Here is a 13,610-nt window from a genome sequence, read left to right as displayed (position 1 = left end):
TATATGCGGGACACTTCTATACATTATATGCGGGACACTTATATACATTATATGCGGGACACTTATATACATTATATGCGGGACACTTACATACATTATATGCGGGACACTTCTATACATTATATGCGGGACACTTCTATACATTATATGCGGGACACTTCTATACATTATATGCGGGACACTTATATACATTATATGTGGGACACTTATATACATTATACGCGGGACACTTATATACATTATGTGCGGGACACTTATATACATTATATGCGGGACACTTATATACATTATATGCGGGACACTTATATACATTATATGCGGGACACTTATATACATTATACGCGGGACACTTATATACATTATATGCGGGACACTTATATACATTATACGCGGGACACTTATATAAATTATGTGCAGGACACTTATATACATTATGTGCGGGACACTTATATACTTTATATGCGGGACACTTATATACATTATATGCAGGACACTTATATACATTATATGCAGGACGCTTATATACATTATATGCGGGACACTTATATACATTATATGCGGGACACTTATATACATTACATGCGGGACACTTCTATACATTATATGCGGGCCACTTATATACATTATATGCAGGACACTTATATACATTATATGCGGGACACTTATATACATTATATGCGGGACACTTATATACATTATATGCAGTACACTTATATACATTATATGCAGGACACTTATATACATTATATGCAGGACACTTATATACATTATATGCGGGACACTTATATACATTATATGCGGGACACTTATATACATTGTATGCAGGACACTTATATACATTATATGCGGGACACTTATATACATTATATGCGGGACACTTATATACATTATATGCGGGAAACTTATATACATTATATGCAGGACACTTATATACATTATATGCAGGACACTTCTTGGGACGTAATTGGAGCCGTTTTTCATTGACTTCAACGAAGAACAGATCCAAATTACGCCCGTAAAAGACGCCTCGCAAAATGCGAGTACGAGCAATTACGTCTGAAATTAAGGAGCTGTTTTCTGTATCACACATGATAGTCTTAGATACACCAGCTTAGCAGACAGTATTACACATGATAGGATTAGATACACAGCTCAGCAGACGGTATCACACATGATAGTCTTAGATACACCAGCTTAGCAGACAGTATTACACATGATAGGATTAGGTACACAGCTCAGCAGACAGTATCACACATGATAGGATTAGATACATGGCTCAGCAGAGAGTATCACACATGACAGGATTAGATACACAGTTCAGCAGACAGTATCACACATGATAGGATTAGATACACAGCTCAGCACAGTATCACTCATGATAGGATTAGATACACAGCTCAGCAGACAGTATCACACATGATAGGATTAGATACACAGCTCAACAGAAAGTATCACACATGATAGGATTAGATACAGCAGCTCAGCAGACTATCACACATGATAGGATTAGATACACAGCTCAGCAGACAGTATCACACATGATAGGATTAGATACACAGCTCAGCAGACAGTATCACACATGATAGGATTAGATACACAGCTCAGCAGACAGTATCACACATGATGGGATTAGATGCAGTGGCTCAGCAGACAGTATCACACATTATAAGATTAGATACACAGCTCAGCAGACAGTATCACACATGATAGGATTAGATACATTTGCTCAGCAGACAGTATCACACATGACAGGACTAGATAAAGGAACTCAGCAGACAGTATCACACATGATAGGATTAGATACAGAGGCTCAGCAGACAGTATCACACATGATAGGATTAGATACACAGCTCAGCAGACAGTATCACACATGATAGGATTAGATACACAGCTCATCAGACAGTATCACACATGAGAGGCTTAGATATACCACTCAGCAGACAGTATTACACATGATAGGATTAGATACAGCAGCTCAGCAGACAGTATCACACGTGATGAGATTAGATACACAGCTCATCAGACAGTATCACACATGATAGGCTTAGATACACAGCTCAGAAGATAGTATCACACATGATAGGATTAGATACAGTGGCTCAGCAGACAGTATCACACATGATCGGATTAGATACACAGCTCAGCAGACAGTATCACACATTATAAGATTAGATACAGAGCTCAGCAGACAGTATCAAACATGATAGGATTAGATACGGCAGCTCAGCAGACAGTATCACACATGATAGGATTAGATACGGCTGCTCAGCAGACAGTATCACACATGATAGGATTAGATACGGCAGCTCAGCAGACAGTATCACACATGATAGGATTAGATACACAGCTCAGCAGACAGTATCACACATGATAGGATTAGATACACAGCTCAGCAGACAGTATCACACATGATAGGATTAGATACATGGCTCAGCAGAGAGTATCACACATGGGAGGATTAGATACACAGCTCAGCAGACAGTATCACACATGATAGGATTAGATACACAGCTCAGCACAGTATCACTCATGATAGGATTAGATACAGCCGCTCAGAAGACAGTATCACACATGATAGGATTAGATACAGAGCTCAGCAGACAGTATCACACATGATAGGGTTAGGTACACAGCTCAGCAGACAGTATGACACATGATAAGATTAGATACAGCAGCTCAGCAGACAGTATCACACATGATTGGATTAGATACACAGCTCAGCAGACAGTATCACACATGATAGGATTAGATACATGGCTTAGCAGAGAGTATCACACATGGGAGGATTAGATACACAGCTCAGCAGACAGTATCACACATGATAGGATTAGATACACAGCTCAGCACAGTATCACTCATGATAGGATTAGATACAGCAGCTCAGAAGACAGTATCACACATGATAGGATTAGATACAGAGCTCAGCAGACAGTATCACACATGATAGGGTTAGGTACACAGCTCAGCAGACAGTATCACACATGATAGGATTAGATACACAGCTCAGCAGACAGTATCACACATGATAGGATTAGATACATAGCTCAGCAGACAGTATCACACATGATAGGATTAGATACATGGCTCAGCAGAGAGTATCACACATGATAGGATTAGATACATGGCTCAGCAGAGACTATCACACATGGGAGGATTAGATACACAGCTCAACAGTGCATGAAACCTCATCTGATCATTGATATCTTAAAATACTTTTTTTTATGCTGTGCAGCTTCACTATTGTAACTATATTCTGTAAATGATGTTGGGGCATTTTTTGCAAATGTTTCCCATTACAGCTAATCACAAAGAGAGACACATTTTTTTTCTTTGAAGCCACACCTCTAATTCCACCCAATCCCTGCACATACACACCCGATTCAGCCAACAAAGTATCATGCTCCCATAGTGCCTCCCACACAGTATAATGCCAAACAGCTGCCACCATACAGTATAATGCCCAAACAAATTCCCCTATACAGCACAATGCCCCCATAGCTGCCCCATACAGCATTATGCCCCATATAGTATAATGCCCACACAGACGCCACCATACATTATTATGCCCGCATAGCTGCCCCATACAGCTTAATGCCCCATACAACATAATGCCCCCTTAGCTGCCCTTATACAGAATAATGGCCCCAAAGCTGCCCCTAGTGCCAGTGCCCACATACAAAGTGCCTGTGTCCTTGTTGATAGTGCAACAGTGCCCATGTAGACAGTGTCCATGTTGATAATGCCACACCCCCTTGAAGATAGCACCACCCCCTGTAGGTAGCACCATTGGGACTCCCTCTATGAGCGGAATCCCCAGCCAGAGCATTGGCCGTGGATTCCGCTCCTAGAGGAAACCCCTGAAGTCACTGTCCATATATGGACAGTGACGTCAGTGTCCACTCCTTGAGTGGAATACCAGTTGCTGACTCTGGCCGGGGATTCCACTCCAGGAGGAGCCCCTGACGTCAATGTCCATATATGGACAGTGACCTCAGGGGTTTCCTCTAGGAGCAGAATCCTCTGCCTTTCCTTATATGAGAGTGACGTCAGGGGCTTCCCCGGGCACAGCGCTTAACGCAGTGGCATAGCTATAGGGGTCACAACACTCCCAGTTGCGACCGGGGCCTTAAGCCTGGGGGGCCTGTAGGGCCACCGTTGCCACACAGCGCTGACCACGCTGGTCACGCTTCTAACTGTATTTGCGTCCTCAGGACGCAGATACAGTTCAGTTCAATGCTGCCGCCTTGCTCCCTGTTATGGGGAGCATTAAACTGTGGAGGCATTCATGGGGACTTTCAGGCAAGGCAGCTGGGCATAGGCGTGCGCAGGGGTCTGGTGGTGTTGGGAAGGGGTAAGGGGGCCCAAGCTGAATTCTTGCACCAGGGCCCATGAGCCTTTAGCTACGCCCCTAGCTTAAAGTAGCACTGTGCCCGGGGAGTACTCGTCTCCCTCTGCTCCTCCGCTCTAAACTAATTCTGAAGAAGGGAGCGGATGGCTCCCTGCTTCACCATTGAATTCAACTGTATCTGCGTCCTGAGGACACAGATACAGTTGACAACGTGACATACCCCTGGCCGCCCTGGACAGCGGAACTCCTCCCAGAATCTGGGACTGCCCCGCTGAATCCGGGACAGTTGAAAGGTATGCTGTCATGTCGCCCGTGCTCATCCTGGTAAATTAATTCCTCGCTGCATCCACAGCTAAAACTGCCATCCTTTAATATGATAAATAAGTGAATTCATCTCTACAGTGAAGACTGAGCTGCGGAGTCAGGGAGCCGAGCAGCGAACTGATCACAACTTACACCAACTGATCGCCAAAGATCAGCGCAAATATCCTAATTGGATCCCTGTAAAGTGTTCTCAGGAGGAGGCAAAGCGGCAAAATAAACATTACAAACATTTCTCGTTGTCAGGACTAATTATCAGATATTTTAATTGGCTTCAATTACCGCAGTCAGAGTTTTTTATTTCATTATTTCTTTTTTTTTTACTTCGGCTCAAATTCATTAGTGATCCTCCAGAGATTTGTTGCGAGGCAAAATACTTTAATCACGTAATTAATAACATGAACTCGTTACCGAATACTTAAGATGTCGATTTTACAAATTTACTTATTTAGCAAAATTTTTAAAAAAATACAAGCCGATTGAGACGTAGATTTAGAGCAGGCTGCCGTCAACGGAGAGGATCCTAGGATTGGATAGGTCATTGATTGGGTGTGACTGGCGCTCTAAAGCCAATTTTTCAAAAATTTCATAGAAAAATTCACCTCAGTGATTATGTTCCCATAAAGAGGGCGACCGAACAAGTCAGAGTCATTAGCGCCTGGAATAGAGAACAAGGCAGAAGCGCAGGGATCTGGTGAAAAACTTGAGTTTGGACCCCCCCCCCCCCTGACCCCACCACCTACTACGAAACCAAATTCTCCCCTGTATACATCTGTGTATACATTATATAAGTAAGGGCTCATTCACAAAGATATATATTACGACTCTGTACAACATTGATTTACACAAAGCTATAATACAGTTTGGCTCCCATTGCACCCTACTGTACCTCCATATGCCCCTGGCTTCAGCGTCTGGTTGCCCTGCGACCCCTTTAGCTACACCACTGCGGCAGGGGTCAATGTTTCAGCAGGATAAAGACTATTTTCACCTCGACATGGCGGAACAGGGGTTGGGAGGAATCCGTTGACCCGATATGTGGGGATCCCAAAGGTGGAATCTATCGGACATTTGTAGCATGTTGTGTGAAAATGCCATAAATGTCTGAGATGGGAATATCCCTTTAAAGCCCTACATTTATGTGGAGTGCTAAACTCCATTACTTTTGTCTTTCCCTTTTATATGATTAAATATGAGAATATTACAAGTAACCATGGGCTTTGTCGATCATATGACAAGATAGAGCATTAGTCTTATTAGTTATATTCAGGACTTCTACTTCCATTTATATTTGACAGAAGTGACATCACTACTCTCCAAATACCGGTGGTGGAATGAGAGTGCCCTGTTCTGACATTACCCATGTTGCCTTGCCTGTGTGGTGATGTCACTGAATGGAAGACTTTCAACCAATCAACTGGCTACGTGTCATCTGCTCCACTGATTGTGCATGGGGTGGAAGGTGCTTGTTACGGGGTGTCTCACCAGAAAATGGGTTCCTTGTACCGTGATTAGTTTGGTGTTGGAGGTGCAGAGTCGAAGGAATCTCCCCATTCTTCACCCTACAATTTCCACAAGAGAAGAAACCAGGAGACAAGTCAGGGAACAATAAGGGTATGTGCACACGATAACGTCAATTACGGCTGAAACTACGGTGCTGTTTTCAGGAGAAAACAGCTCCTGCATTTCAGACGTAATTGCTCGTACTCGCGTTTTGCGAGGCGTCAATTACGGACGTAATTTGAAGCTGTTCTTCATTGGAATCAATGAAAAACGGCTCCAATTATGTCCCAAGAAATGTCCTGCACTTCTTTGACGAGGCAGTCATTTTACGCGCCGTCTTTTGACATCGACGCGTAAAATGACAGGTCGTCGGCACAGAACATCGTCAAACCCATTGAAATAAATGTGCAGATGTTTGCCGATGTATTGGAGCCGTCTTTTCAGGTGTAATTCGAGGCGTAAGACGCCTCGATTACGCCTGAAAATAGGTTGTGTGAACCCAGCCTCAGGCCGGCCACGTGCGCACGGCCCGTGATTACGGCACGGACGGCCACGGAGTGTCTTCCGCAGGCCATCCGCAATCACATCGGACCATGTGGGGGCCGCAATTGCGGAACCACAGAAAATCAGCACAAGTCATTTTACGGTCCACAATTCTGGTCCGGTCCCATTTTAATAAATGCACTTGTTCTGTCTGCACAGTCCATGACTACAGATGGCCCGCGGAAGACACCCCATGGCTGTCTGTGCCATAATCACGTGTCGTGCACGCGGTTACGGCCGTGTGCATGAGGCCTAAAATGGGACCGCAAAATGACTTGTTCTGATTTTCCGCGGTTCCGCAATTACGGCCCCCACACGGTCCGATGTGATTGCGGATGGCCTGCGCAATTCATCCGCATATTTGCGGATAAATTGTGGACGCAAAAACGCGTTCGTGTGCATGAGGCCCAACCAGGAGGACAAACAAACAAGTACCTGAAGATGGAACCAGAGGGAGTAAGACGTTGGTGAAATCCAGAGAATAAATGAAGGTTAAGATCAGGGATGCAGTAGTTGGTCCATAACAGAAACTCTCCTTAAATATGCCACAAGGCTGAACGTCAGCAGAGAGGGCGAATATCCATGGAAATCCGACGCGGCTGGTGAGCAGGCAGCTTCGAGTGGCGCAGAATCGGGAAGGAGTACCAGCAGCCTTACTTGTAGGACCCGCCACCTGTGAGACCTTTCGGCACCACCCGATTGCACGATCGCGCCATCCATTCTGAGAAGAACCAGTTGGGATGGCTGCAGGGATGTGTTATATTCTATATATATATATATATATATCATATATTTTCCAGTTCTTCAGCCGTTGCCTCACATGAAGGTACAACACATTTATGGCCACAGTGACTCAATATGTTTTGTTGTACAGTCGTCATTGTGATAAAGGTGTTTTCGTAGCTCCGGGGCTTACAGTTTATATACACTCCTAGTACAAAGAACGGATACGCTGCGGAGGGGAGAAGATGCTGCTCTCCTTCCCAAGGACCGTTTCGTTTTGACACCAAGATGTTTAATAGTATCTGCTATTCACCAGCTCCACAAAAGCCTGTGGTTATTCCTAATGATCGGCAGAGCACTTCGCATTTCCCTGTTGATATATAAAAACAAGTCGCTCCTTGTATGATTTGCCAGTGGGAAATTTACAGCTCTTTTGAGAATAAAATATAATGAAATCCGTAGCAGACCGCAAAGCGATGACTAAATCATTCACTTCAAGTAACACCCGCAAAATATTTCACTTTTTTTTTTTTTTTTTTTTTTTTATGCTCTAAATGTTCTGTTGTTTTCGTCTTACAAAGGGAATTCCACCTTAAATTGTACTCTGACATGTTACTAGAGAGCCGGGTTAGAAAATAACACGAGTAGGGAGGGGAGCCGGGACTGATTTCTAAAACCGAGGGAACACTGCCACGGCTGTGGGGTATGTGGACCCGCTAGGCCGCTCCGCCATAGCGAAGTAGCAGCTGGTCAAACAATAGTCATTGGAAGTCTCTAGGATAAGAGTACTTGGGTAGGAAGTGTGACAGACACGACACTTGGCATGATGACACTTGGCACAGATGACACTCGGCACAGATGACACTCGCCGTGGCAGATCACACGTGGCACAGAGGATGAACTTGACTCCAACGCTAAGGAACAAACACAATTACTGGATTCATGAAACAACTAAGGTATCATTTGCAATAATGAGCATGGGTAGACACAACAACGCTCAGGCAAGGAGAAAGAGGGCAGAGTCCTTATACAACGGAGAGAGGTGGGATTTGATAGGGAGCTTTTTGTAGGTGCGCGTGCTGGCCCTTTATGGCCTGGAGATTTGGACTTTGCCTATGTTTTCCCCTTTGGATTTGTTGCCTGGTATTTGTTGTCTGGCCTCCTGGTTGTGACCTCTGGACCATCTTCTGGTTGTGCCAATGCTCCGACACCACAGGAAAACCACATCAATATGCAACATCACCATTGAAACATTCCCCATTAAACAATTCATGAATTGCGCCTCAAACCATGCAGTATATCTACTAGAATGCGTACGTGGCCTCCAATACATAGATAGGACCATACAGCCCCTCAGGACAAGGGTCAATAAACACAGATCGAAGACGAACAACCACTTTCTCAAACATAGTGTATCAAGGCACCAACACCATCAACATGGTGGAGCCATTGTGGTAACCATTACTCCATTAGAACAGATACCCAATACCACTAACCATAGATTCTCCCGATAAAGAACAGGGAGGCTTATTGGATTTATAGGTATCATAGCTTGATCCCAGATGGATTGAGTGAGACAATTGAAAACACCAATAAGAATTGAAAAAAAAAAATCAAAAAAAAAAAAATCCCGTTTGTATCTTTACAAGTGGAACGGGTACCTTCCCCTAGAAAGTCTGTTAGGCCCATCATACTTTAGCATATGAGCTCTGCTACATACAATGCTCCCCCGTAAAGCAAGCACAAATGTTACCCAATACTGCACCCAGGAGAACATAACTATATGCAAACTTCAAAGTATCCTTTGGTATCCAAGGGATGGAGAATAATCTATTAATAAAAAGATCCTGTTTTAGCTCCAAATATATCCCTAGAAGCAAAGCCATTGAATTCATTAATTACAATAATTTTATAAACCATGGGATTCCGTTTTATGAGTAAAACTAAGAACGAATTTTATATGTTTCAGACGTGAAATATCCTTGTACGGAACACTGCATTTTTTTTAATGTATCGTTTTTTGCTCTTATTTATCTATACATATATTTTTGTATATCTCGTTTCATTTTAACCTTTAAAAAAGAAATACGTGATTTACCAGCGCGGAAATCACAAAAATATGTTCTAACAATTATAAGGAAAACGCTATCAACAGTCTCTCAAATGAACAGACTATAACAAGTATGTTTTTTATTTTTATTTTACATTTTTACTTTTATTTGTTCTTAATATCTGAGAACGAAATCTGGAATAATTCTATACATGAGAATACATTTACATGGGAAACCGATGCAAAATAAACCACCGCAGTCTTCGGACATTGCGAGCAGGTAGAATAAAGAGCTCAGCTAAAACATATGCTGTGTTATTCCCCCATCTACTTGTACAATTTATATGTGAAATACAACCGCCTTATACCGGACTTTCCCGTTTTTTTTTCCACTACAAATGAAAGCACGTTGCACGTCCAAACAGTGTTACAGACCTGACGAAGGGAACGGTCCGGTACAGAAACGCGTTGTCGTTCCAATAAAGAGTACCTTGGCAAAATGCATTAGAGAACCCGTTCTTTTTCTTCCGAGCCTGGCGCCGATACCGCATATTATACTGCACCTTTTACCCATCTCGTCATCACACATTTGTTTCCTGCAAGGAGGATTCATCCACCGAGGGACAGCAGTGGGTGGCAACCGGCCAAGATATTGTTCATTCTACAGATAGTCTCCGAGGAGTGCCGCTGTTCCCAAAAATATTTTTGTTCACATTTGTGCATCTTCTGGTTGTGTCATTTCCAGAACATGGCTACTCTGGAGAATTGGGAATCACACCGGAAAGTCTGGGGGTAAGAATGAAGACCAGGGAGATTCCTTAGACTTCGCACACCAGTTTTGCCACCATCAAACCGATGGCGGTAAAAAGATCGACTTCTCTGGTGAAAATCATAAAACCTTGGCTGAAGGAGAAAGGAGCGCTTTATAGAGAATAGCTGCCTCTTGCCTAAGGAATTGGTGGCTGTATCAGTTCATGGACCTCTAATGATTTATCTTCTGACATGTTTGAAGAAGAGTCAGTAAATAAATCAGTGGGGTCTGTCATGTAGCCTAGGACCCTCTCTAATTCCCAAAACCAAGAGTCTCATATAAATCTTCCAAGTTACGACTACTAAAACGGAAGGGGATGGAATATTTTAAGGAGCTTAGCTTCCCCTTCACCTTATGAATTGGTGGTTGTATCATCTCTTGGATCCCTAATGATTTTATCTCCTGACATATTCCAAGATATATGAGAAAATAAGATCAGTAAGGGCTTTATATACTGAGACCCAAGTTATGGTAATGTCCTACTAGAGCAGGAGGGACCGGGGTGCTTTACAGGGCACATCAAAGCATTTATTTAGGAATAGGAGGATGTTTTAGTTCATGGACCCCTAATGATGTTATTTTCAGACAAACTTGAAGACACCTGAGAAAATAACAGCTCCATAGTTTCAAGTTATGGAAACTTTCTAGCAGGAAAGGATATACATACAGCCCCTGAGACCCAAGTTGTAGAAACGTTCTACTAGAGCTAAAGGGGCTCCAGCGGCCCGTTCATCTTAGGAATTGGCAGGTGAATCAGTACATGGACTATTGATGTTATCTTTTGAGATGCTTGACGAAAGGTCAGCAAATACCATTGGTGGGGTGTTTGAGCCAGGAACCTTACTGATTTCCAGAACCAAGGGATTATACACAGTTGTAGCGTCCATGGCCCCGGGTTGTCGGGTTAACTCACCTCCCGACGCCCGCAGCCATGGATCCATGAGCGCTGGTCCCCATCTCCTTTCTAGGAGACATCCCAGCACTCACTACCGCTCCGGACTGCTGTGTCCCGTAGGGTGCACGCGCACGCTCGTGCCCGGCCTTAAAGGGCCAGCGAGCGCACAAAGGAAATCGTCATCATCATCAACTGCCATGATTTCCTAGTCTATAAGAAGGCCCCAGGCCTTCTGATCCTTGCCTGAGCATTGTTTTCCCAGTCTGTCTTGCAAATCGTCCCTTAGTGTTTCCCGTTCCAGTTGTTACCCGTGCCTTGTTACCTGTTCCTGTTTCCCGTGCTGTGCCTTTAGTATTGAGTCTGCCACATCCGGAGGATTCCGCCACGTCCTGTGTCATCTGCCAGGTCCGGACGAATTCGCCACGTCTGGTGCAACCTGCGGCACCTGTGTCATCCACCACATTTGGCGTTACCTGCTGATCCCTTCTCCAGCTGTGGTCACTATCTGGACTATCCAGGTACCCTTGTGTGGGACATTGTATTGCTGGGATTTCCTGTTGTTTGGCCAGCTGCCTCCCCGCTATGGAGGTACGGTCTAGTGGGTCCGCTAACGCGCTACGTGACAGTACGCTCAGGCCATGGACCCCGCTGGTTAACCTGAGACCTTGACGACACAAGCCATGCTGACCGAGATGGAGGATCTCCAGTCACGACAAGACCAACTCCTCCTGTCGGTGAACGCCATTACCCATCAGCTGCTTGCTCCAACCACAGTCGTCACCGCACCCATTCCTTCTGTTCCTCCTGCTACACTTCCTGTCTGTACCGGTGCCGATCACCTGTGCTTCCTGCCGCTACCTCCACGCTATGATGGAGATCCGAGGTCCTGCAGGGGATTTTTGAATCAATGCCTGATCAACTTCAGACTAAATGCCAGGTCCTTCTCTTCGGATGACGTCAGGATCGCCTTCATCATCTCTCTCCTTACTGGTAAAGCCCTGGCATGGGCTATTCCTCTGTGGGAACATCAGGGACCAGAGACCCGTGACTTGCAGTGCTTCTTACAGACCTTCCGCTCGATCTTTGAGGAACCTGGAAGAGTTTCTTCGGCTGCTGCATCCTTGCTGACCCTACACCAGGGAGACCTCTCCGTGGGCGAGTATGCCATCCAGTTCCGTATCCTGGCTGCTGAATTGACCTGGAACAACGAGGCTTTGGTGGCCACATTCTGGCAGGGACTGTCTTCAGGGATTAAGGAGGAGCTGGCTGCTCGCGATCTGCCATCTACCCTGGATGATCCTATCCTACTCGCCTCCCGGGTTGACATGAGGATCCGGGAGTGTTCCCAAGAGGTTCTCCGGGAGAGAGAACTTCCTAGGCTGGATTCTACTTTCCACCAATTCTCCTCAGTCATCCCACCAGAGGATCCTATGCAGAGTAACTATGTAAAATTGTCTACCCAGGAGAAACAACGCAGACGCACTTCTGGACTTTGTTTGTATTGCGGTCTCGGAGACCATATTGTGTGTCTGTGTCCCCAGAGGCCAGGCTAGGATTGGTTGGAGAGATAACACTAGGTGGAACGGTACCGAATAAAGCATTCTGTTCCAAATTGACTATTCCTGTGACCCTTGTATCCGGCGAGAGGACGCATCAAGTTTCCATCTATCTTGACTGGTGCTGCTGCAAACTTCATCCAGAAAGAGCTCTTGGATCATATTCAGTTGCCCACAGTCCCCTAGAGACGTCTTTGGCTGTTGCCTCAGTTAATAGACTGCCTCTGCCTGATCCCATCATTTCTAAAACCAAGCCGTTGAAGCTCCAGTTTGGAGTCCTTCATTTTGAACTGATTTCTTTCCTTGTTTTGCCCAAGGCCATCAATCCTGTTCTGCTGGGCCTGCCTTGGCTTCGACTACATGTCCCAGTCCTGGACTGGAATTCTGGAGAGGTTCTCCAATGGGGCTCCATGTGCCTTGGTCGTTGTCTGTTGCAGATCCATCCTGTCAAGCCTCCTCTGCCTCAGTCATTGGCGGGACTGCGTCCCCAGTTTGCAGATGTTTTCAGCAAAAGGGAGGCTGAGACGCTGCCTTCACATCGGACTTATGAATGCCCCATTGAACTAGTTCCTAATGCCTCTCTTGCCCGTGGTCGAGTATATCCTCTCTCCTTGCCAGAGTCTCTATCCATGTCGGCCTATATCAAGGAGAGTCTGGAGAGGGGTTTCATATGAAAGTCTTCTTCCCCGGCCGGGGCTGGATTCTTCTTCGTCAAAAAGAAGGACAGATCCCTTCGACCCTGCATTGACTACCGTGGTCTCAACCATATCACGGTCAAGAACAAATACCCGTTGCCACTTATATCTGAGCTGTTTGATCGCATACAAGGAGCCAACCTTTTTTCTAAGCTAGACCTACAG

This window comes from Rhinoderma darwinii, chromosome 5 (assembly GCF_050947455.1).
Source record: "Rhinoderma darwinii isolate aRhiDar2 chromosome 5, aRhiDar2.hap1, whole genome shotgun sequence".
Classification (NCBI taxonomy): domain Eukaryota; kingdom Metazoa; phylum Chordata; class Amphibia; order Anura; family Rhinodermatidae; genus Rhinoderma; species Rhinoderma darwinii.
The sequence above is the reverse complement of the archived record's forward strand: the minus strand, read 5'-3'. Positions refer to the sequence as shown.